Source organism: Pan paniscus, chromosome 14 (assembly GCF_029289425.2).
Source record: "Pan paniscus chromosome 14, NHGRI_mPanPan1-v2.0_pri, whole genome shotgun sequence".
In the NCBI taxonomy this organism is placed as follows: domain Eukaryota; kingdom Metazoa; phylum Chordata; class Mammalia; order Primates; family Hominidae; genus Pan; species Pan paniscus.
The window spans coordinates 43,534,026-43,560,295 of NC_073263.2; the positions used below are offsets into that span (position 1 = coordinate 43,534,026).

Below are 26,270 nucleotides of genomic sequence, written 5' to 3' on the forward strand. Positions count from 1 at the left end.
AGAAAACCTAGGCATTACCATTCAGGACATAGGCATGGGCAAGGACTTCATGTCTAAAACACCAAAACTTCTGGTTTTTAAAAATTGTTGTTGTTTTGGGTCTTGCGGTAATATTCACGTTTTTAAATTGTATACATTGATACTACAAAGAATTAAAAAAGTAAACGTAAAGTACATTTGGAATGTTGAGAAAAACATACTTCCCTATAATGGCTGGTGTGACAACTTGGAAAAATCCCTAACAGATAAGCATTCTATCTTCAATTTATGTGTGAGGAAATTAAAGCCCACAGAGACTGTGCAGGTTGACAAAGTTATTCAGTGACAGAGCCAGGCAACAAACCCAGTCTTTCTGCTTTCCTGTTTCAGGGATCCTCATAATACCTCCCAAATTCTCATTATCTAGCTTGTATTTGTCATGTTGCTTTAAATAATATCATCCACACAGAAACAACTTTAAAAAACTGAAAATAGAAAATGACGTCCTTCATTAGGCATGGCCGAGCTAGATGAACAGATTCTAACGATATCTTAGATCTCTGTTGCACCCCTGTTTTGAAGACACTGAGGAATGGAGATGAACATTCAGGTAAGTAGCACATATAGCTTTGGAGTCTAAAGCCTTTTCTAATGGATAAATGCTTCTCATTAGATCATCCCAAGACAAAGAATTGATCTCATCATTGAACAAATGTTTTCAATTTGATTCAGTGCACCTGGGAAATAACATTTCTATTTGCTGCCAAAATATGATTGCATTAAACCTTAATAATGTACCTGTCATGGGGGTTAGACAAGAATATTTTAATTGAGTGTCAACGACACCACTGGAATACTCTTATAGATTTACTTTTTCAAAAAGCTAGAAACATTGATGAACTCTTAGTTGTCTGCTATTAGTTTTGTATAGCCACTGATTAGTATTGCCCACCTTCTACAGATACAAGGCATCACTAGACTTCTCCTTGGTAACCAGATTTTTTTTTTGTCCTTCAGCACTAGTTCCTGAAAGTGTCATTATGATGTCTGCAATTTGCAGAATTCAGTGGCAGCTCCAGTTAAATAAACAAAATCTAATTATGTCAAAACTGGGCTATGCTCAAATTACTATGATTGATTTTCTTTCTGTATAATCTGTGAACACCTGCAAAAATGGTAAATGTCAAGGTGTTTCTTAGAAAACTTTAAAAAATTTTAAAAGAATTGGTGAGGGAAATGTAGATTGAGTTGCTGTATAGTCTATACATTTGATCTTTTTAATCTAGGTCCTTGTGTTTTGGATGTATGAACCCCTGCAATTTTATGCAAAATGACACATGAGTGTGCGTTTTGCAAAAAGATTGTCTTTAACTATCATTAGATTTTAAAAGAGGTTTATAACCCACCAAAACACAAATAACCATTGCTTTATAGAAAGAAATGGAGTTCCTGTAGAATCCTTTAATTAGGTACTTCTTAGTGGAAATAAAAATATTTTTTTAATAGGTGCTAGTAAATATCTGAGAGATAGAAAGTATTAAATTTGCCTTCCACTATTACTATTCAATTCCTTTTCTATTTCTGGAACCATGAATATCAAAGTTCATCTAAGACAAATTTCATCTCCCCTCCCACTCTACCCCCAATTTTTTATTCTAGTTTTTGAGGATTCATATGAGATTATCAACAGACAATACTTTTTGTCATGGCTTCCTAATTGAATGTTTTACTTCTCTTTCTGGATTACATACTGAAAATATTTATTAGAATAGTGAAAATCTCAAGCATTTATATTACTTAGTGATGACAGTGGAGTGACCCATTCACATTTGTCTTGGTTTCTTTCATTGATCAGAAGCAGACTTTGTGCCATCTTTGCTGGAGCTCTCACAAGACATTTCCGTGAAGCAATTATAGAGCAAGTAGAGCCTCAACTCAATGATAGGTGTGTGGCCTGGCTTTATGGACTTTCTTTAAAAAAATTTTATTTACTTAGATTTATAGCCAAGAGATTTTATTGCTGCTAAATTTAATCTCTAGCAACCTAGACACATCCCATAAAACCTCTAGGAAGAAAATTTAATGGATTATTACAGTTAATTAACATTTTTCTTTCATATTTTAAAGTTCAACTATGCTATATTTTATATTAATAAGAAACACAACACATACTCTCAGAAGCTTAATAATCTACTAAGAAAAAGCTACAGAGTTTAAAGAGAAATAATACATAGGGTCAAGTCAAGTTTTCAGAGTCAGTAAAGGAGATGAGTCACCACATTGTGAAACTTTCTCAGTTTTCTACATCCAGAAATTAAATTTTGAAGTGCATTTAGCCTTATTTGTTTCTTAGATATCAACTCATGCTAACCAAATTAATGAAACACTAAGGAATAGATCAGACACAAATGTATGTGTTTCCAGGAAGCTGAATATATTAATGTTGGTTATATTTGTGTCTTCTACTTTTAATACTTCCTGGAATCTAGATACTTGGAAACAAAAACCATTAATAGTTAGTTGATAGCTAACATAGAGTTGTAACAGAAAACTGGCTATGGGGAAATTCCTAATGAATGATCTCAAATTTACCATAGTACAGCTCTCCAGAGATGAAGATTTTATGACTGCATGATGGCTTAGCCCAGATTGCCTACATGTGTGAATTGGCTCTGCCACTTTCCAGCAGTGAAACTTTGGATAGATATTTACCTTTTCCAAGTCTCCTTTGCCTCAACTATCAGTAGGGTAAATAATAGTATCTACCTCATAGGTTATTAATATGTTTGAAATAAGAGAATGAGTGTAGCATACTTTGTGTTGTGTTGGTACGTAGTTAATGAATTGTATCCATCGACCACTCCATTTCCCCTTCTCTTACATTTATTCTTTGTCTTTCTTCTCTTCATTCTTAATCAAGTACATCCATTTTTTCCTTGAAAAACAAGAAATAATCATGTATCTTGAGAAATATTTAGCCTTGTTTTATGTGTATGGCTTGAAAGTTTTACATAAATGACATTGTGTTCTAGATCTCATTCTGTTTCATGCATTTTTCATGCTACTATATGAGAATTTAATTCCTTACCTCCAAATGCTACACAGTATTCTGCCATGTGTATAAGCCATAATTTATGCATCTCTTCACTTGGTGATGGACACATGTGGCTTCCAACTTTTTACTGTTCTCCAAACAACTCTATGAAAAAGAAACATGTGCACAGTTTCTTGTGAATCTGTACTAGCTTTTCTCTGGGATCTGCTTCCAGGGACAAAATTGCTGGATCATAATGCACACATTTACATATGGTGGACCTGGAAGGACAGGACATACTTTTACATACTTTCCCAGTAGAATAGGGAAAGGAATAGGATGAGAAATGGAAGATGAATAGAAAAGTATTATAACAAATCAAGGACTGTCCTCAGATTGATGCTAATAGCATGACTTTGACTAATGAGTATGATCAACCTGTGTTATGTACTTAAAATCCTTAAAAATGAAATTAAAAAGAGCATGGCTTAATGCATTACCAACATAAATCCCATACCCACTACAATGGCTTTGTAGCCCCATCTGCGCTCCATAGCCAGTATGCCAGCCTCATACTATCCTACCAAGATGCTGCAGAAAATCATTAGGTGGCGTTTGTGAAGCCCTTAAAACTCCTGAGACTCAGACATAGACAGTGAAAAGCTATTATTCTGCTTTGCTAGTCTATGAAATTTTAACTACAGATCTCTTTGTTAATCAACCCTGGAGATTGCTGTGACTTAAAAGGTCTCCAGGCCTGACCATTGCTGACTTCCAATTAGCCAGTAAAGTTATCTTATAAGGGGACTGTTTTGACATCTTTGACCATTTCATCCAATCAAAGAATAAAAGGTGTCACACTGAGGAAGTGTAATGTCACTATGTTAATACACTATGTGGTCACATATGTTAGCAAGAGGTATGGAATCAGGAGTGTTGACGTCAGCAGTGCAGAAAGAAGTGTCCAGGAGTCAGTATTAGTTTAAATTTCCTCTCATAAATAGATATGACTTTTCTTTTTTGAATAAAGAAGCGAAAAATCATTCAAGTAACTGTTTTGCCTAGGCAAAGTATTGAAATAACTAAACCTTTCATTTTCAACAACACTTTTTGGTTTTTCATAGGCCCAACGCTAAATGACGAGGTAACGATTTCAGGAACTGAGGAGAGACAGGCCTGGAAAAGTTGCAATGATTTTCTTCCCAACTATTAAGAAGAGAAATAATATGAAAGAGGAATCTTTTCTGAGACATGTTCACAAGCAGGTCGGACCTTTCATTCAGAACAAGATTATTTTAATTTTTAATGGTTTAAGATATAATTGATTCATTTCTTAAATTAGTTCATCTTGCTGAAGCCATTATAATATTAATTCACTGTTATTTTTGGTAATACAGATCATTTATTTAGAAGCCAGGAATATACAAGGGAAGGGCATATTCAGAAGTAACTAACACCACTACAAGTTTAGGACCTTTCCATTTTATTGAATTGGGTTTTATTTAAAATTTGTATCTCTTTTTTTGTCATTCTTGTGTCTAATATGTTTTCATTCCTTAAATCTGCTCTGCATGTGTTCTGTTCACAATATTTAAACATACAAATTTTATCTTAAATTTTACACCAAACAGAAATTCTCTCAATGTATTATAGAGGAAATTTAAAACATAGGTTGCAAAGGATTAATTTTATGTGCAAATACCATTCCTATTCAGTTATCTTTATACAAGAAAAACAGTTCTTCATTTGTAAACGTCTTATGAGAGTTGACTATAAACATATCAGAGCTGAAGGAGGGGGTTTAGGACGATAATTTATGATTAAATGCCATCTTTTAATCCAGCTGTGGGGAGTTGCCTGTAAAACTGCCACTTTTCACTCTAAAATTCACTCCAATCATTTGTATACTCACTGATTTACATAGCTGGAAGATTTGCCTCCTGAAATAGGAGCCTTTTTTTTTTTTTTTTTTTTTTTGAGACGGAGTCTCGCTCTGTCGCCAGGCTGGAGTGCAGTGGCGTGATCTCAGCTCACTGCAACCTCCACTTCCTAGGTTCAAGTGATTCTCCTGCCTCAGCCTCCCTAGTAGCTGGGAAGACAGGCACACAACACCACACCCAGCTAATTTTTTTGTATTTTTAGTAGAGACAGGGTTTCACCATGTTGGCCAGGATGGCCTCGATCTCTTGATTTCGCGATCTGCCCGCCTCGGCCTTGGACTTCTTAAATTGCAATCATTTTAAAGGGATGTTTGACACATCATGTAGCTGCAATCCTTTTAGCTAGAGGTAACTGCTGATATAAAACTATCAAAACTCATATGCACCTCTGTTCTGTTAAGTGTTGACATACTGGACACTGTGTATCTATAGTATAGCCTCATTTTCCAAATCTAATCTAGCCTAAACCCTTTGGTGGGGCAAGAAAAGCAAGTTGTAAAATAATCTCTTTGTCATAACCCTCAAGTCATATCTTCTGGACTTGAAAGGTACACTGGATGTCCTATGTGTTGGTACCTCATGCTGCTCAGCAGGAAATCTGAACTGTTCTCACCTCTCTGGTCCTTCTGTCTCACCAGGAGATACACCCAAGAACATTCTCCACATTGTCTTAATTCCCCTGCCTTCTGCCTTGGGTCACTCAACCCAAATAGAAGAGACTGCACTGTTCATATTAGGGATGGCTTAATTCTATAGTTCAAAGATTGAAATTTGACACAAAAATCTACTTTTTCTAGCTCTAACAGTTCTGGTGAATATTAAAAGGAGGAAGTCTTTTGTTAAAAAAAATAGCCTGCAATTCAGTAGCATCGTCTTTGTAAGCAGAGGATGCACAATCACCCACTTGCTGGCCACAGCTCTGCTTTAGGTCATCTGAAGTCGATTACTGCATCCTTGGAGGATGGTGTGAAATGCCAGTGAAATCGTGAGCTAATTCAATGACATGCCCATTGTTCCACTCATTTAGGCAAACGCTTTTTCTGAACAGGGAAGATTCTCGCATATTCCTAGTACTAAATTAACTCAAAAAACTTAAGAATGATACCCCACTGCTGCTTGTCTCTAGTTTTCAGCTTTCATCCTGGCAGGCAAGACCCCCAGCTTCTTCTCAGTCATAAAGTACTTGTGAGCATTCAGAAAGGCCTAAGTTAACTATCGTCGGGTTACACAGGTTTGGAAGCTTGAGCACAGTCTACGGCATTTGTGGTATGGCCTCTGTAGATTTGATATCCTTAATCATAGATAGCAGATGGAGCTGTGAGACAATGACCTTCCAGAGTCCCTTCACCAAATCGACTTAATGCTACTACACTTCAAAAGCAATCACTGTCCATCCGCTCCAGGTCAGCGTGCAGTACTGGCCAGGGGCCCGGGCTAGCAGAAAGACACTAGCTAGAGTTGAACGCTTAATCTCCCTGCTCCCAAGTACAGACAAGAGGAGAGAGAGAGGCTCATGGCTTTCTAGAGTTTTACGTGCTTAAGCGCTGATAGGAGCTACCTTTTGCTGCATGTTGGTCACTCTGGAATATAAGACACCTGGGACAGCAGCTAATGTGGCTAAGGAACAGTCAGGCCAGATTTGTTGTTATTTATTTAGCAGAACACAGAATCCAAGAATCCTCATGAATGCCAGTCAAAAGCATGACTCAGGCAAAGGGAACAGACAATAAAAGGAATGACTTCACATTTCACAGCAAGAATTCTCTGGCCTCGGAGAACACTAGATACCTCTGGACCACACATCCCTTTGGCAAAATACTTTTCTCATCTACAGATCACTGTATGGCTTGGTTTACCTGAAGCCTCTTATGGTTTCTCCACCTAATAACCCTCATGATATTTTTCTAGAAAAGCAGCATAGATGGAGATGGAATGTAACACCTGAAATAATAGGATTTTGCAGGAAATAATGTAAATCAAGCCTTTTGCCCTTAATGACCCATAATAAAATGCTCTTGTTACCAAGCTCTGCAGGCAACCCAGTGCAGGTTGCCATGGAAACGCCCAGCTGCTCCTCTGCGCAGTTGCTTAATGATCAGTGTGATGTCAGGCTCTTGAGAGAAGCACAGGCTCAGACAACTCTTTACAGCCACAGGGACAGTCCACTCGGGACTGCAGTTACGTCTGAGTGGGAGCCCCTGTGTCCAGGTATAATTAAAATGCACTCAGACCTATGACTGGAAATGCTTTCAGCAGAAAATTAGGTCACCTTTTTAATTTCTCCATTCATTTTCATTTCTCCACATGACTGCCCAGTCAGAAGCAAGACAGAAACAGGGTGGCCGTGGCACGTTGCTGCAGATGCCGCTTCACCAACCTGTGACCTGGCTTCCGCTCTACACAGGTGGGATATGCAGGTGCTCTGCCTTGACCCATGCCATAAAACGTCACCTTTTTGTCCCCTCTTCCCATGTTCCCTGCACCTACCTTTCACAGTGACTGGACCCGAAATTCTCACTATTACTCATTGCTTGATTTAGATAACAAAGGCAAGAGCTTTTGCCCAGAATATTATTTTCAAAATGTATTTATTATCTGGGAAGAAAAGACAAGCCTTGGGAAATCTCTTCCTGTCTTTCCCTCCTTTTATTCTTTTCTCCCTTCCTCTCTTTCATTCTCTCTCAAAAGGGTTTATTAGGTGCCTATTATCTGCAGGTGATTACCAGAAACACAAGGATGAATGAAGCTTGATCACTGTCCTCTAGGAGCTGACAGGTTATTAGATGGGGATAGGCATGTAAACAAATGCATGAGCTAAAGAGACAAAGGTGTGTACAGGGCACACGTGGAAAAATCCTACCCGAGGGAGAGCTGGAAAGGCTTTTTCGGGGGTGGGGGATGGGAGGTGAGGTAGAGATGCTTCTTGGGCAAACTCTTGGGAAGAAATTAATGAGATTGTGGGATTAGTGAAAGGAAGGGAAGAGGGACACTGTGAGTAAAGACTGAAGGCACAAAATAATCTTGTATGCTTGATAAATTGCAAGTAGTTGAGAATGGCTGGAGCTTTGGCCGGGAGAGCAGTCTAGGGAGAAATACATCAGAGGTAGGCAGGAGTGAGAATCGAATGAAGTTTGACTTTATTTTACAGGCCAGTAGGAGCCACTTAAGGGTTTTCAGGAGGGAAGACAGAGAATTAGAATTGCCGTTCGGGAAGATCTTTTTTTTTTTTTTTTTTTTTTGGCAACGAAGAGCATGTACTGAGGAAGTACGAGACACGGAGTAATTAGAAGTTAGTGAGAGAGCGTGACTGTACAGAATAGCTATTTTTTTTTTTGTCTAGCATCTGTTCCTTTGGAAGAGAGTCACCTGTCTCTCATTGCCTGGCCCACTCACACAAGGGTGGACAAATGACCCAAACTCAACCCTTTACAGTACCCATCCCTGGTTCAGGTGGGCACATAATCCAAGCAGTATTCATCAAGCTTCTCTACTGAAAATTCACATATGCACGCCCAGACATAGAATTTCTTCTTCTTCTTCCTCTTCTTCTTCTTCCTCTTCCTCTTCCTCCCCTTCCCCTTCCCCTTCCCCATCCCCTTCTCCTTCTTCTTCTCCTTCTCCTCCTTCTCCTTCTTCTTCTTCTTCATAAAAGGATGTAGCTTTGCAGCTTCCAGAGGCCATCTTTCCTGGTACATGGAGAACACCTGATCATTAAGCCAATACTTACAGGAAAATGAACAAGAAGAAGGGGAAACAGAGCTGTATTAATATTGCTTGAGCCTCTAACAGTCTAGAGCCTACATCCCCCTGTGTCTGAAACCAGTTTACCAATGGACTTTAGAGTTATACACGCCAATAAGTTTATTTTTGCTTGAGCAAGCTTGAGTTAGTTTTTAGTCACTTGGGACTGAATGATTCCTGATTATGAAACCAGGTAAAAATGACGACAACCTGAACCAAGGTTGTAGGGGATGGAGAGGATGGTTTAGGCAAAGTTGAGGAAACCACCCAGGAATTGGAGAGAGAGAGGCTATGGAGTGGAAGGGGAAAAAATCAACCAAAATTATGCCCAGATCCTTTGTTTCAGTGAATAACAATGCCACCTTATAAGATGTTGAATATAAGAAGAGAAACAATTATTTTGGGAAAGAGATACAGGTTTTAATTTATTGGGTTTTATATATTTGAGGGATGTCCAGTTGAAATTTTCAAGTAAACAATTAGGATTTTCTATAACCCACTCCCTGAAATACGTGCAACTTATAGAACCACATGATGATAAGCATCTTGAAAGTCTTCCAATCATATTACTCACTTGATACTTTAATTCCTTCTGTTGAACATTTATTAAGTGCCTGCTGGAATCATGTACAGCGCTAGGAGGAAAGTCACAATATGTTTTCGCAGCCTGAGTTCTCCTGAGGTTCACAGTCTAGCTGGGGAGACAGACATGACACCTCCATGGGCTGAATGAGAAGAGCTACTAGTGGCACCTACAAAGTACTGAAGGCACACAGAGGTTGAACCTTCCAGCTGTGGGCCAACAACTCCTGATCAAAAAGGTTGTGCAGTTTCTGGTTTGGTAAGTAGATTGGACAATATATCTTCTTCTGGAGTAGCCTTGATTTCCTTTGGAGTAACTAGATTTATAGGCAGTTTTATTGTATGTTGAGTCAATTCTGTCTCCCACTGGCTTCACATAACATGGTTTTTGGTGGTTTTTAAAGTAGGTTTTATCAGTATATAAAGTTATCTTATCAACTTTGTATTTGTCTTTTGTTTAGCCATTAAGTAGTCATCCTCATGTGAACAGGGACCTTGTCTGTTGTAGCCATCATTTATCCCCAGCACCAAAATTAGTGACTGAAACAAAGTAGGCACTCACTAAACATTTGCTGGTGAATAGCTTCTAGTGTCTAGTCCATCATCATCTCAGTAGATCTTTTGGGAAGGCATTAGTTTGTCTGTGACCCGACTAATGTGCAGTGTCCACTGGAGAATACAACACTCTAAGATCACTAGAAACATCACAAAATATAAAGAAGTGGTTGCCAATTTGCTCTGGTTTCATATATCTATATTATGCAGTCCAAGATTGCACTGGTCTTTTGGGGAGCTATGTCACATTGTCACCCTCTATCGGTCATCTCAAACCATTAAGTTTTTTTTCATGAAACAGTTGCTAACACCATAGCTTCCTATTCTGGAAGAGGATTCTTCTTCTGTTGCTGGATTCTTACATTTTTTTATCTTGAATTTAGAATACCACATACATCTCTGAGAAATTTAGCCTAAAAAATGCCTGCCTGGCTTTTGCTTGTGATTCTGTTATCCAGTCTTTAGTTCTTCCTGCTTTCTAGCATTGGCATAATTAAAGAGCCTGTAGCCTCCCAAAGGTCAGGCTTCCTGCGTTGCCTGTGCTCCCAGCACATGGACTGTCATCAAGAGCATCCTCAGTTGGATGTTTATTGGGCAAATTTCTAAAGGCATGCCTTTTATATTTCTTTCAAGTTATTAATTAAAATGTGAAAAAAGAACAGAATGGTTTAGCTTTCTACTGGAAACGTCCCTCTTTTGGTATCTATCTATCTATCCCAAATCCAGCACATTTGGATTCAGTTCATTTTTTTCTCCTTCATCTTTCAGGAAATTTTGCTGTCATCTAGATACACTGCATTTATACTACAGTACCAATTTCAATGAAAGAAATGAGTTTAGACTGACATAACCTAATATTAAGAAACCCATACAGGCTCCAGGTGATCACCAGTTACTCTTCCATGGCCCCCAAACCCACCACTTACAGGCAGATGTTACATGATCTCCCTGGTGGACACTCTGGTAGGGAAAGAATTTGTAGGAATCAATTGTGAAATTGCATTGACCTTTCTTTCACATTGCCACAGCAGTCAAGGATGTGTGTGGGGAAGCTGAAATAAAGAAGCAGCTACAGAAAAAAAAGAAAGAAAACAAAAACCTTAGAGGATGTATTTTTAAAGGATGTAATTTATGTGTCTATTTTGGGGGTACATAAATTCTCATCTTGTTTAGAAAAGCATCACATTTCCAGTGCATATACAAAATATGCACATTGATTATTTATAATGGGCAATGTTCAAGATGGAGCCTTCCTCCCCTCTTTAAGCCAAAGGGTGATTTGGGCCAAGAGGGTGCTGAGTGGAGGAAGCAGGAAGTCGGGGTGGGAGTTCACTATGCTCCATAACCCCTTTGAGAGCCCCATCGAGTTAAGAGAGCATTGGTTACATCAGCACTGCTTTTTTCTCTATTTATGTCACAGGTAGTGATTCTGGAACACTGTGAAGGGCCTTCCTTAGATTTCAATGCCCTTTTAAAACCAAAGAGCAGGTGGCAATGGACCAAGCCAATAGCCACTTTCAATACAAAACAGCATGGTCCTTTGGTCTTGAGTGCCTTCAGCCAGAATCCATCAGCATAAAGAGCCACATTTCCATGAAATGTAAAGGATATTTAATAGCAATGAATGTATTTCCTACATGATTTATGGCTGCCTCTTTTCTATGGATTTTGGCAAGAAGATGGGAATTCAGACGTGGCTATGTATGGGGCAATTCAACAGGCTTGGAACATCATTTTGTTGAAGTTAATTTGAGGAGGCTGTCACTTTCCTCAAATCTGTGGCAGTTAGGATGTTTGTTATTACATCTCTGCTCTCCATACTCTGTAAACTATAATAAATTTGATTAAAGTGCAGATACCTCATGGAGATGTTATTTTTGCTCATAAAGAGTCTCTCTGACACTCTTAAATGGCTTTAAAAATGAACCTAAAATGTCATTTTGGGGATTTGTAAGGCATTAGACAGTTGCATCCATCTCTTTCTCCTTCCCTTCTTTCTTTCTCTTTAGAAGTGCTTAGAAAAGCATAGCATCTTGGGGCCAGAATATCATTATAAAGCAAATTACCGCTAAAATGACCTAAATGCCAACCTCACAGTCTTAAGGAGTCCTTTCCTTACACTGTGTGTTGAACTGATTGCTTGAAAATAACTAAATCGTCCGGGAGCTTTCAATCATGTAATGCTTCATAGTTCTTCTGGGGACAGAGACTGAATGTGGCTACTTTGCAGAGCATGATGTTTAATGATGCCAAGTGTCTTGGTGAGTACTGTTTAATGAATAATAATAATAAATAATAATAATACCCCACAAGCATTCGCTGACTGATGCATTTAAGGACTCTGAAGAAACTCCTGATGCATCAATTTCACCGCTTCTCTATTTCTCCACCAGATGGCAGAAGAAGGGCCAGGATATTGACCCTGAAATATTTTTTTGATTCTTAGATATTAAATATGAGATGGTATCAAAGGTTGGAAGTGAACATTTAAATATATTCCCATAAATTTATGTTTATTATAAAATCATAAAGCCATTTATGATTTATCATTTATTATTTCATTATAAAATATATTTCCTACATAGAAATATCTTGAAATAAATAAAGCGTGTGGAAAACTTTGATACTGTGTCAAAGGTTAAAAGTTAAGCCAGGCATTTTAGACAAGGGGATGTATTAATACTTTCTCTGATATCCTTACGAAATGGGCAGTGGGACAGGGAACCACTTAGTGAAAGTTTTTTTACCCATCCTCCTTTTGCACCTGGAAATGTAAATAAGAAAGGTGTATGGATATAAAAGATGGTGTTTTATCCAATGCTGCAATGGCTCTGGGCCTTATAAGAATTGCATTCCCTGCCAGGCACAGTGGCTCACGCCTGTAATCCCAGCACTTTGGGAGGCCAAGGCAGGCGGATCATGAGGTCAGGAGTTCAAGACCAACTTGGCCAATGTGGTGAAACCTCATCTCCACTAAAAATACAAAAATTAGCTGGGCATGGTGGCCAGTGCCTGTAATCCTGGCTACCTGGGAGGCTGAGGCAGGAGAATCATTTGAACCTGGGAGGCAGAGGTTGCAGTGAGCTGAGATCGCGCCACTGCACACCAACCTAGGTGACAGGGTGAGCCTCTGTCTCAGAAAACAAACAAACAAAAAAAACAGAATTGCATTCTGTACTCCTATCCAGTGTTATTTTGAGGATAAACTCTTAAAATTTATCTCACAGGGTAAAGTGTGTAAGAAAATTAAAAGGGGTAGTCAGGGACCTGAGGGCCATCAGCCAACACAAAGAAGAGTCTGAATTCTTAGAGCTGGTGAATGTTTAACATCTTGGCATTGTTAAGGGTTGCCCAAGTTTATTTAGTAAGTTCTTAAATAAATGGAGAAGAGTGTTTTATTACTCTCATATAAATGGATTTAAAAGAGAGATCTAAAAAAGACAGTTTGTTTCAGCCAGAAAACAACTTCATTCATATTCTCATTGGCATGTCTCTCATCCATATCTAAAAACCAAAGCACTTCTCATGGATTTACATAGTCTGTCTTTTGAGATAAATGGTCATTAGACGACAATTTAGAGAGAAAAGGAGTGAGGTGAAAGAGATTGTTTTGAGAATATCCTTTTTAGGCAATAACATGCATACTAGGAATGAAAAATTAATTTTAAGACAGTGGTTTTAAGATTTCTTAATCCATATTTGAGTAGTATATTTTAGGAAGTATATACACACTTATGATATTTTACTGCACAGCCTCTGGGTTTTCTGAGGCCCTGGCTTAACCCTTTTCTAGTTGCCATGGCTACGAGGACACAAATACAACATCCATACCTTGAGCTGGATCTATGAGGAAGAATTTCCAACTGTATACATAGTATGTGTATTTGACCCAAGCTTTTCAGAAAGAATTTGACACAATTTTAAATGTAGTAAATTGTCTGTGTGAGTCATACAATGGAAATAGCGTATGCAGCTAGGAAAATGTAGTCTCATAAATGAACCAAGGGGAAAATAACATTGGAACCCCGTTCTCTCTAAAACCTCCATCTTGCCTTCCCTCATCTCTCTTCCTGATGTAAAGAATGTCATAGAAAACTTGAAGAAAATCATTCTAAGCTTTTATTTTTTTTCTTTTTAAAGTTCAAGCCTAAAATAAATGATTTATTTTCAAGCAAATCATAAATCTGTAATCTGAGATACTGGTCTTGCAAAAACACTTCAACGCTTCCAATTACTGGCTGTAAACTGCTTTTCTAAAAACCCTCCTAAATGTTCACTCTGCATTCTGAAAGAAGAACACAGACTGAAATTTCATTGCCATTTGCTCTGATTCCTAACTAAGGTGCTCCTCACACAGAATCTCCAGGAAGCAGAGATGGATGCGTAGATTCTACAATGGAGAGAGGACCGGTCCATTCCCAAAGTTCCATCCTGGACATTGAATAGCATCTTGGGAGGAACCAAAATGGGATCCCACTCTGGGTAAGACATGATAACACCAGCAGTGAGATTCCTGTGGATAGGGGAGTTTTCTTGGGCAGGGGTGAAGAGACGCAGAAGAAAAGCAGGGAAGTGTGAATGCTAGGGATACAAAGAGAAGCCCCGGCAGGGAGCCTCACACAGATGCTTAATAAATGCTTTTTGATTTGACTGAATGATCAAAGTGTGGTGTTAGCGTCAAGCAGTCTTAGCACCATCGCATATGAATGCCTTTGGCAATCCACATGTCGGTTTATCTGGGGGCGGGGGTCAGGCTGTCGGAAGGGATGCTGTGCCCTTGCTTGATGTGAGTGGGCAGCCAGGGCCAGCCGTGGGAAGGGATTGAATCGTGGCGTCCTGTTCTTGCAACAGCCACATTCCTCATCGGAAGCTTGTACTGAGTGTTTGTCCTGCAAGCAGGAGCAGTCTGGGTGCATTTTTGAGATTCTGTGGGAGTTGCTGCAACTCAGACCCTCGGTTTTCTGATGTCCAAAAGAAGGGAGATAGTAAACAAGTAATAAGTAATAGTATTTGTTTATGTACATAACTTAACTCATAAAATTGTGCGATGATTAAAAAAAAAAAGCTTTAAACAGCAGATATAAAAAGATAAGTTCCTTTTCATCAGAGGGTCCTGCTAGAATCTTTTCAGGAGGTAGGAGGCGGCATAGCTGAGTGGAAAGAATGTTGACCTGATGGGCCAGAGAAACAAATTCATTTCCCAGTTGAGCATAAACAGTTGTGAGACCTTGAGCCTCTCAGCCTTTCTGGGTTCCAGCTTTCTTATCTGCAAATTTAAGGTGCTGGTCTAGAAGATCTTCCACTTCATGTTTTATTATCCTACAGAGAATTAAGAAAGGAATTGAGAGCCTAGTTTCCCTGGGGAGGTCAGTTTTACTTCTGAGGCCCTCAGATAGCCCTCTAGACGTCTGGCTAAAGGACAGAGGCATTTACATTCACATTTTCAGGTTGTATTTGGGAAATCGGAGTAAGGAACAATACATTTCACATGCCCAGAAGCACAACCCCAGGTTAAGGAGAGGAAGGCACTGCCTTACAGCAAACATCCACCTTATCTTGGCCCCTAACCTGTCCTGGCCACATACCCCTGTCTAGATGAGCCACTCGGGATAGCCAGTGACCAAATAGCATGTGCAAAAGGAGTGGGGACTGGTGGGTAGTGGGGAGGAGAAAGAGAGAAAAGACTTTTCTGGACCCGTGGTAAATATGATTTCCTTGGTACTGAATGGAAAAGAATAAGCATTGCTTTTGATTACTCAAGTCCAACTTTCAAGAGTTTCAACAACTTCAGTGGGAAAAAGTATGCACATGTGTGTATGTATGTAATGTATGTATATATGTGTGTATATGCATATACATGCACAGACATATGTATACACAACACATAAATACATATGTGTGCAAAGCATATATGTATACACATCCACCTGTATGTTTATAAATTTATATTAGAAATCTTAGGAATGGCCTTATCTTCTCACCAGTGGTCTCTTCTCTCTGTTTCTACATCTTATTCTCTCCCCATAAGGCATATACCCAGTGAAATTCAGACCGAAATGTACAGAACTCTCTTCTAGATATTCTTCTTGGTGCAAACACTCCCTCGGTCCATATCCCTGTCCTTGTGCCCCCACCATCATAAAAAACAGGGACAGAACTTGAGAATTCTAACAGTTTGGGAAACTGTAAATGCCCACCCTTTCTGCATTTGCCACTGTTTCCATGACAAATTTTTTTCTCAGGAGAAAAGAACATTTCTAAAAGATCAAAATTAAATCACTTTGCAGACTCAAAAAAGGATGGTGGCTCTGGGAAAGTATTAACATGAAATAACACTATTTGTATCTAAAATCATTTATACTATTCATAAAATTCTCCCAGCATTTCAAATTTGCTAAGTTTAAAGTTCAGTCTTCTTCTTGTGTGTTTCTTTCTGTTGGCACAGAATACAAAAGGGAGAATAGCTTTTGAACTCTTCGGTGATGTAACAAAATCTGATTTTATTGATGAGGATCATTGCTGAGTGAGGTATTTTGTGCTGAAAAAGTAATTGCTAGTTTGACATAGAGAAGCCATATCTATATCTACACAAATGCATATATAGAATGAGTAATATACAGATGTGTGTATTTATGTATATCTGTGTGGATAGATAGATTGATAGATGGATAGACTAATCCCCATTCAGACGAAAGTCCTCTTTGCCTTCCCTATATTATTCTTCAGTTATGTACACAAGGATTTCACTATCATCAATCTACTTGCCAATTATTTCTATGTTTTATCATCAGTTTTGGTTTTCCTCCTAGAAACTGTTGTTAAATGATATGTGATGGATGCTATATAAGCAGATATTACTTATCAGCCTGGAGAGACAGGATTGGATATTTTTAGGAGATCTCATTAAGAATACATAGGCCACCACCACCATCAAACACACACACACACACACAATATATATACCACTTTAACAGCAACAACAAAAATAACTCCCCTTTCCCAAGTCCTCATCTTGTATCTCTCTGCCTGACCTTCCACTGAAACAATAAGATAATATTCTTATGGAATGGGATTCCCACTTGTGGTAATACCTTTATAGAGGGCATGAACAACTGTGAATGAGTTCATCACAGTTTCTGGACTCTGACAGAGAGGGACCAATAACGTGCTACTGTCAACCAAAAAGTATCTGAGACAGGTCTAAATCAATTCAGAAGTTTACTTTGCCAAGGTTAAGGACAGGACCAGGAGAAAAGAACACGGAACCACAGAAACAGTCTATGATCTGTGCCTTTTTCCAGAGATGATTTTAAGGGTTTCAATATTTAAAGGAGGAAAGTGGGCAGGAGTGGAAAGAGGAAGGGGATGGATGGTCACATTGCTGAATCCACATGTTGCAAGAGATAAAAAGCAAGTAGGAGAATAGGCAATTAATATTTGTTTCACATTCAGTAAATTGAGATAAGGCGAACATGGAGTAGCTACCCGTGGAGATGTTTAACCTTTTATCTGTAGCTGTCTGCTTAGGAACAAAAGGAAAGGCAGTTTCTTGCATGACTCAGCTTTCAGCTTAATTTTTTTCTTTTTGGCATGGTGAAAGTGTTTACTTTCCTTTCACACTATGAACCACTAAGTATCTGAAAGGAAAGGGGCAGTGATCCCAGCTACTCGAGAGGCTGAGGCACGAGAATCACTTGAACCTGGGAGGCAGAGATTGCAGTGACCCGAGATCACACCATTGCACTCCAGCCTGGGTGACAGAGTAAGACTTGGTCTCAAAAAGAAAAACAAAAAGAAATGGGCGGGGATAGGTGAGGAGAAAAAACAATGCTTGTGTGGGGAGAGCAGTGAAGTAAGAAAAGAGAAAGAGTTAAAGGAAAACTTCATATTATCTAATGGAGTCTAACAGAAATTGAATTCAAACCTTGGCTCTTTCGTTTAGTGTTTGTTTTGTATACTTGAACCAGTTGCCTAATCTCTATGATCCTTAGGTATTTATCTGTAAAAATAAAAATAAATTACAGGCTCATGCCTGTAATCCCAGCACTTTGGGAGGTCAAGGTGGGCGGATCACCTGAGGTCAGGAATTCAAGACCAGCCTGGCCAACATAGTGAAACCCTATCTTTGCTGAAAATACAAAAATTAGCTGGGCATGGTGGCACACGCCTGTCATCCCAGCTACTCATGAGGCTGAGGCAGGAGAATCGCTTGAACCCGGGAGGTGGAGGTTACAGTGAGCCAAGATTGTGCCACTGCACTCCAGCCTGGGTGACAGAGAGAGACTCCGTCTCAAAAAACAATTATAAAAATAATAAAAATATCTATATTACTGGATGGTTTTAAGGATTATGTGAAACTATATAATAAATATAAAACATATAGTACAACTCCTTTCAAAATAATTATAACTTTCATCAATTTATAATTTCCCAAGGATAATCACTATGCCCATATAACTATGGAAAAATTTTTGAAACATTTCTGGTTTGAGGGATGATAATTAAATGAATTTTATTCTAAGAAAATAATTAAACATCTGAAGGGAAACTACCTACAAAACAATGCTTAACATAAATAACCAACAATGAAGAAATAAAAAATAAATTACAGCAGATTTGTGTTACAATGGACACACTTCAGAGAGATACACTATGCAAACAGTAACTAGAAGAAAGCTGAAATTATTGCCTTAATATCAGACAAAATAGATTTTCAGACAAAAAAATATTACTAGAGACAAAGAGACATTTAATAACAATAAAGGGATCAATACATCAAGAAGATGAAACAATTATAAATGTATAATTTATAATACATAATTTATACAAAGCCCCAAAGTGCATGAAACAAAAACTGACAGAATTGGTAGTAGAAACAGTTGGAGTTATAGTTGGCATTATAGTTTGGAATTATAGTTGGAGATTTACATACTCCTCTCTCATTAACTGATAAAACAACTAGAAAGATTTAAACAACAGTATCAATCAACTTGATCTAATTGACATATACAAGGTGCTCCACCACCAACAGCAGAATGCATATTCTTTTCAAGTACACATGGAAAAATTTCCAATATAGGTTTTATGCTAGGCCATAAAGCAAGTAATAATAAATTCAAGAGATCATTAAAATTTTAAAATTAAAAGATAATTAACTATGATTAAGTGGGATTCATTCCAGAGATGCAAGAATAGTTTAATATATGAGAAATCAATAAATGCAATGCATCACATTAACAGAAAGAAAGACAAAAACCATATAATCATTTTAACGGAAACAGAATTCCGTTGACAGAATTTAACATTCCTTCATGATAAAAACTCTCAACAAATTAAGGATAGAAGATATGTACCCCAACACCATAAAGACCTATTCAGGATGAGCCTGGAGTATCTTATAGTGCAAGAAAGTAAGGAAGTGTCCAAAATACAAAAGCAAACATAAAGCAAACAAAACCCCACAGTAAGGAAGGTATTATAAAGGAATACAGGAGCTAACTGAAGGCTCCCAATGGCCAAAGCTGGAAAATTTTGAGCAAAAAATTAAATAAAGTAGCATGGGATTATAATTCAACATATAAAATAAATGTCCATGAGTCCATAATGATATAAATAAAGAAATAAATGGGGTAAAAGGGACAAATCTCCCATGCAGAACAATTCCAAGTAATTCATGTGGATACGCCACCTTCAAAGAGATGAGATGGTGTGGTCTGCACACAGTCACTTCCTTCAGAAGAGCACAGTGTGAAAACAGGGAATAAAAGAATATCTTTCCATTGGAGAAACCTGCTGGACACCACCTCAGCCAGGTGATCAAAAACAACAGTGGTAAGTCATGTTCATCGAATGTATCCTTGACATGAGGAAAATGGTACTTTACCTCTGTGTTCTTCCTCTCCCAAACCTGTAACTCCAGATTAATCATGAGGAAGACAATTCCCAATGAAGGGACATTCAAAAAAATGCCTCAAAATTGTCAAGGTCATCAGAAATGAAAGATGTGAGAAACTGTCGCAGCCTAAGAAGACACAACTACTAAATATCATGTGGCATCCTGGATGAGATCCTGGAACAGAAAAAGGATGTTAGGTGAAATCTAAGGAAATCTTAGATTTCCTTAGTATGAACTGAAATTAATAATAATGTGTCAACATTGGTGAATTAATTGCAGCAAATGTGCCGTGATGTAAGATGCTAATAACAAAGGAGACAGAGCATGGAGCATAAGAACTGTCTTTGCAAGTTTTCTGTAAATCTAAGACTATACTAAAAAGTCAAGTTTATTTTTTAAAAAGTACTTCTGTTTCCTGTAATAATGTAAGACAGATTAGGGGAGAGCCATATAACAAAGTCTAGAATCAATTGAAGTGGCATCATAAAGCTAAATTCCAGAAAAATGTGTACCATCTGGCTTCGTGGAACCCAAATGTGCTGGCTTAGTGCTAAAGTGGCAGCCAGGAAGGGTTTAAATGGTGTTATCATTAATACATATTTGGCAGCAGGAATTTCCATTATTAGCAGCTGAAAAAACATGCCATGGAACACTTGAACAGAACTGTACAGGAAAATACAAACTCTCCCACTTTGCTCTCTTTATGCAGCTGACATCTCCTGAGAAACAAAGAGCCGAGTTTTTCTTTTCAGAGCCTGCAAGATTTATTTCTTTTAGAAAAATCTACCTTTAATTACTGTAGAATGCTCCCTAATGCTCAAAGACTCCTGAGCTCATTGGATGCCTCAGGACTAAGAACTGGGCTTTGTTATTATTATTTAGAAAACAAACAGGTTCAGAGAGGGTCAGTAATTTGCTCTGAATCCACATCTGGTAAGTTGTGGAATTGGAACTTGAACCTAGGTCTTTCAAATAAAAACTGAATGTCCTTTATACAACTAAAAATTATTTGATACATTTTTTGTCCTGTTGTTTGGGCACATGTTAGCGGACATCAGACATCCAAAACAAAAACGTCACCTTCTGATGAGTGAAGGCAGCAAGGTGGGCTTTGGCCTTCCCAATGGGTGTCGACACTAACCAGAAAATTCTCCTGAGCAACACTGAGCCTCAGTTCTATCATTTATCTTCTTCTTTCAGTTTGTCCCTCAAATGCTTTCACCATCTCTGTTTCTTGTATTAATCTGATCATTTTTGTCTTTGATTTCTGCACAGCTGGTGAAGTCACTCTTCACCTTATTTGGTTCTCCTTCCACACTGCATTTCAGCTTTAATCACCTCTCTCATCTGCCTGACGCTGAGACCCTAGTCCCTGTTCCTGTTTGCCGTGGTCTTGACCACATGACAAAGAGTATTAGACTATCAGAGAAGACCCAAATGCTATTTTGATTCGAAAATCTGCACTATTTTCAAAGGTTCACTGGGAAACTGGAGTACTTGATAATTCAGAGTTATTAAGAATATCTAATTCTGCCTAATCTCTCTTATGTGGGAGATAAGGTTTAATATGTATCACTTCTAATGAAAGGAGATGAGGAATTGGGTCATTCCTTTCAATTTCACAGTAATATTTCACTGACCTCTAAAAATACCTCCTATTAAAATGTATAGAAACCAATTCTTGGGCAGAACTCAGACTTGAATAGAAGCAGAGAATAATACTGCACATTAGAAGAAGAAATGTCTCTTCTGAATAGGACCTTAGGTTTTAACAATCCAACCAACTCAGAAACAACGAGACACTTTGAGATGTACTTAGATCTCTGTCAGCGAGTTTTCCAAAAGAAGTCAGGGCCACCCTTACTGGGGATGTTGTCAAAGAGATTCATATTTTACACATTGGGGTGAAGGGCCTGGGGAAATGTTGATCACTTCATGCAAATTCGTGAAGCGTTCCATATTTAAAAAAAAAAAGAAAGAAATTACTTTTTTAAACCTACATATAAAATGAGATTTTATATTGAGTCACTCTAGCCTATTAAAACTCATCTCAATTTTTGTTACCAGAGTGCTATTTTCATCGTGCAACACTTTGCAAATTCTCATTGCCCTCTGCTAATAATTCTGAATTTGAATCTATATCCTCTTAGAGAGAGTGAGATCTTTGCACTTCTAAAGGTTGCAGAGCCAGTGGCTTTGTCTCCATGTGACTGTGCACTGAAGGGTAATGTTCTCATGCCTCAAGGGGCAGCCAGATAGCCTGGGGAAGAGCAATGGAATGGAGCATGCTGAGAGAGCCAAGGCCTGGAATAAGGGAGTAGGGAGAAATGTTGGCTACAGGCCCTGGGAAGTATAGTCTAGCAGATAGAGTGCTATATCCAAGGGTAGGGAAATAGATACGGGGGAAGGGGGTTGGAGGTGGAGAGAATGTGTTGGAAGCAAAGACCTCAAAGCAACGTAGTAGGAAAATTATGAAAGACAACCAGAGAAAAGCAATGAAGACTGAAGGATAGAATAATAGTCATTTCATGAAAGGGCTGTATATGTAAAGCAACCCCCAAAATGCAGAAGGAACTTGATAACCAAAGAAGGAGGCACACAAGTCCTGCTTGCATTATAGAGAGATTTTATTGGGGAACTTACAGACAGAAGCATGGTTTTAGGTAGACGCAAGCCAGGTAAACCTCCTTACCATCACCCCCAGACCCAGGGATTATATACCATAGGAAAAGGGTACACATACTTCAGAGGGAATGGGAAGGACTTTGATCTAAGGGTAGGATTTATGGGAAGTATGAGTTTATGAAGGTTGATTTGATCTAAGGACAGGATTTATGGTAACTATGTGCTCTTACACAAGAAGCAAAGATAAACTGGAAATCTCAGAGTCAATCCTGGAAAGGGGGTTAATCAGAAGTCAATATGGCGGATTCGCTTCCAAGATGGAGTCACTTTAACCTTCACATCAGGAGTCTGGGAAGACAGAAAATAAGCACGTAGAAGAGTTTCACCGTCTATGTTGGGCTTAAAAAAATAAGACTGTGGTCCCAGATTAGTCCTTGTGGCCAAAGAACAAAGAAGTGGGCAGGCAAGAATGAGGCAAGAGTCAATATAAGAGACAATGCCAAGGCCAGGCGCAGTGGCTCACACCTGTAATCCCAGCACTTTGGAAGACCGAGGCAGGCAGATCACCTGAAGTCAGGAGTTCGAGACCAGCTTGGCTAATGCAGTGAAACCCCTTCTGTACTAAAAATACAAAAATTAGCTGGGCATGGTGGCGCATGCCTGTAATCCCAGCTACTCAGGAGCTGAGGCAGGAGAATTGCTTGAACCCAGGAGGCAGAGGTTGCAGTGAGCCAAGATCGGGCCAGTGCATTCCTGCCTGGGCGACAGAGCAAGACTCTGTCAAAAAAAAAAAAAAAAAAAAAAAGAGAGAGAGAGAGAGAGAGACAATGCCAATGGCCAGAGAGCAAAACAGGGGTTATCAGGGACTAGGGGTAAGGAGTGGGAAAATGAGGAGTTGTTTAATGGGTTCAGAGCTCAAGTATGGGATGATGAATAGCTTCTAGGGATGGATGGGAGTGATGATTGCACAGCAGTGTAAATGTACTTAGTGCCACTCTACTACACACTTAAAAATGGTCAAAATGGTAAATTTTAGCTTATGTATATTTAATACAAAAAAATTTTAATGAATTTTTTTAAAAAGAGAGACAGTGGCAGCATCAGATTTCCATCACAGAAACTCAGGTACTAGCAACAACGGAGAAGCCCAATTCTCAGAACTGGCATGTGAGGTGGAGACTAGATCTTGGGTGACAGAAGGGCCTGTGTGCAATGCGGAGCTCAAGGTCAGAACGGACCAGAGGTACATCTGACTGTGTGCAGTGATTTAGGGCATGTGCTGGAACACTTGACTGCTGCTTAAACCCGGGAAATGGCTGAGTCTGAAAGTGGACTTAAGTAGCCTCAGCTATGGACGTCAAGGAAGTCTAAAAAGGCTGGGTATTGGGCAAGACTAATACATGTTGGTTCTTTGTAATCTCATTTTCCTCACCCAGGACTCATGTTGAGGAGGACAACAAAAGAAATCAGCCCTGAGACAAACCAGCTCCCACTGAAGGAAATAATTTGACCATGAACAGAGTGGAAACAGGATATAGAGCTCCCAATATTTTAGGCCAACTCACTAACTAGTAGACAATTCTTCCTTTTAAAGAATTCTATGCCTTTTCACTAATGAATTAATGTCCCTATGGAGCCACAAAGGATGAGAATTTAGCCCAAATGTATACTTAAATTGGATCGCCTTGTAAGAATGCTTTAAAAAATAAAATGCAGCCACCTGTGACGTATTAAGACTGTTAATGTACTCATTGACATAAATACCTGAAGGGTTTTTATAACAGCTGGAACATGGCTCAAAGATCTTTTGTATTTGATTTTTAATGTACTTCCAAAGTGGACTTCATAAAATTGCAACCACTACCACCAGTGGGGTTTCGTTTAACTCCTTGAGTCCTCATCTTCCAGTGCTATTGATGCCAGTGATTACCATTACTGCTCACTCTAAATGTCTTGAAGATAAAAATCAAACTCCAAATACATTAGCAATTGAGAGACAAGACTTAAAAGACAGGCAATCAAGACCTACATGTCCCTGGCCACAACAACTCTCACAAAATGACATTTTCTTGGCTCCCCCTCACTTCCTCTGTAGAATCCACAGTCCCTTCAAATTCTTCCCATATGGGTCTTAGCAAGGCCTAAATTCCTCCCATATGGCACCACTGAAGGGTTCGGGCAATAAACCTCCTCAACTGTGACTGGACCCCAGACTGTCCAGCCTACTGTGGGGCTGCATCCATCTCATCTCTGCCAGAGGTGACAGCTTGGCCTCTACTTCCCACTAGACAAGTTGTTAACTGTTGATGTCCACGCCAAAGCTGATGGTGACTGAGGCAGAAGGAACTGGTGTCTGAGCCACAACAGCCGGTTATGACAGACCCTGTACCACTCCTAGGGCCACCCTTCCATTTCATCTCCACCCCATCGTCCTTGAGTTTGGTTCAATCATTTGTCTGTTCGTTCAGTCAACAAATGTTTATTAAACATCTATTATGTGCTGAGCACCAAAATAGGCTGATGAAGTAGAGGCTATGTGCCAAAGAAGCATGATGGAGCTTACATTCCCGTGTGCAGACCAACAGTAACAGGTGAACAAATTAATAAATGCATAACTACTTATGCAAAGCGCTAAGAAAGTAATAGTCAAGGTGCTGTGATCAGGAATAAGAGCTGATGGAGTGGTCAAGAGCAGGCCTCCTTCAGGAAATGACATTTAAATTAAGACCCAAAGGGTGAGAAGGAAACAACCATTTAAAGAGCCGGGGAAAGAGTTTCGCAGGCAAAGGGAGTATAAGGAAGAAAAACACATGGGCCATTCAAAGACCTAAAATAAATCTGCAGTGGGTGTAGCTAGAGTCAAGTGAGAGAGACGCAGAATGGTAGGAGGCTGGGTTGAGCAGCAAGGTGGGGCAGGCTATGTTTGACTTCTGTAGGTTGAACCTGAGAAGCCATTAAATAGAAGGGGAATGGATAGTTTTCTTCACATTTTGTAAAAAAATGTAAAGCTCATCTTGACTGCTATGTGGAGAGTAGATTGGAAGATACCAAGAAGGGAAATAGGAAAGTTATTTGTAATCATTCAGGTGAGAAATGATAATGGCTTAAAGTAGGACAGCAGCAGTGAAGAAGAACATAAGTAAATGGGAGATGCATTTTGAAATAGGAAGGATTTGCTAATAGATTCAGTATATAGGTGCAGTAAGGGAGAAGAATCAGATGACTACCAAGTTTCTGGCTTGAGCAATTGGATGGATGATGATGCATTTACCGAGATCAGGAAGATAAAAAACAGACTGCGGCAAGGAAATCAAAAGTCTGCAACGTATTAGGTTTGTTATGCTTATGAGACACTGCAGTGAAGCACTGAGTAGGCATTTGCATATACTCATTCGTTAACATATATTTTTGAGTCTCTACTATGTGTAGGAACTGAGCCTAATTCTAGGGGTATAGCAGTAAACATAACAAAGATGATCTTTGACCTTAGGAAGTTTACAAACAAGCAGGTAGGGCAAACATTGGACAAGTAACTAAGCATGATATAGGTACCAGTGCAGAAATTGGAGCCAGGGGGTGGGCAAGGGGGGAAGAACAAGGAGGCTGACAATCTGGGTGGCTAGCAGAGGTTTCCTAAGGAAGTTTCCTAAGACACTTAGCTCTGATATATGAACAAAATTAGCTCAGTAAAGAGGTGGAGGCAGAGTTTCAGGCAGAACATGTGCAGAGCATGTGTAGAGGCCTGGAGGCAGGAGAGATTAGGTTTTTCCAGGAACGAGTCTTATAGAACTAATTCTTTCCCAGAATGTTCTCAGTCCTCATGAAATTCCCGTTAGCAGGCTAGTTCCACTCATCCTCCAGACATGCTGGAGTGGCCAGAGGGTCAACGCAGCCTGCACTCCAGCCAGGACTCCTGCTA

The 26,270-nt window shown here is 39.1% G+C and overlaps 1 long non-coding RNA gene across 2 annotated transcripts in view; it reads left to right on the forward strand.

Moving 5' to 3' along the window:
* Positions 1–4,072: 4,072 nt before the first annotated feature.
* LOC103784280 (uncharacterized) overlaps positions 4,073–26,270 on the forward strand; it is a 197,688-nt gene continuing 175,490 nt past the window's right edge. Inside the window, exons 1-3 of one of the 2 annotated variants that reach the window (XR_010109681.1) lie at positions 4,073–9,535; positions 11,841–12,092; positions 14,174–14,313. This is a non-coding gene — a long non-coding RNA (uncharacterized LOC103784280). The remainder of the gene's footprint in view (positions 9,536–11,840; positions 12,093–14,173; positions 14,314–26,270) is intronic. The other variant, XR_008620593.2, reaches the window with a different exon arrangement.